The sequence below is a fragment of the Sinocyclocheilus rhinocerous genome, unplaced genomic scaffold, assembly GCF_001515625.1.
Source record: "Sinocyclocheilus rhinocerous isolate Xijiao unplaced genomic scaffold, SAMN03320098_v1.1 scaffold887, whole genome shotgun sequence".
Lineage (NCBI taxonomy): Eukaryota > Metazoa > Chordata > Actinopteri > Cypriniformes > Cyprinidae > Sinocyclocheilus > Sinocyclocheilus rhinocerous.
The window spans coordinates 1,564,485-1,565,094 of NW_015634028.1; positions in this window are offsets into that span (position 1 = coordinate 1,564,485).

Genomic DNA, 610 nt, shown 5'->3' on the forward strand with positions numbered 1-610 from the left:
AAAAAGACATACACAATAAGTGATTAGAACATGATAGTCAAATGTGTGGGTTACATACATGATATGGAGTTAAGCAATGATACTGATATAAAAAAGTCTTTTTTAGTTCATTTTGGTGCATCTACATCTGTAAAAGACAGTTTCTGTATCATTCTGTGAACATAAGGACATGTTCTGTGAAGACCAGAGGTTAAAAGGTCTCATAAGGAATCTCAGTCTGATCTTTGTCTTCTAGGTGGGGGAAACCAATCCAAAGAGCTTGTGATCGTGATTACTATCATGGATTTACATGTGATGGTCATGCTGTGCATCTCTTTGACCATCAATCTTGATTACTTGCCCCAAAATTGACAATCTCCTTCCTGAATTGTTCTTTTGTGTTAATGTTGCAAGCTGTTCTGTGAAAGATTTGGTTAGTTAGGCTTGCTTCAGACTGATTTACGAACATCCTGTTGTCTTGGGCCTTTCTGTGGAATTCGGCTCCTCGTGTTTCAACCATGTTCTTGATCGAATCTTAACTTGTCTGAGTCGCTCTGATACCCTACATAAATATATCCGTTGCATTGACAGTATGCAAATGTTTGTGTTGGTTTGAATGCAGTAACAGCTG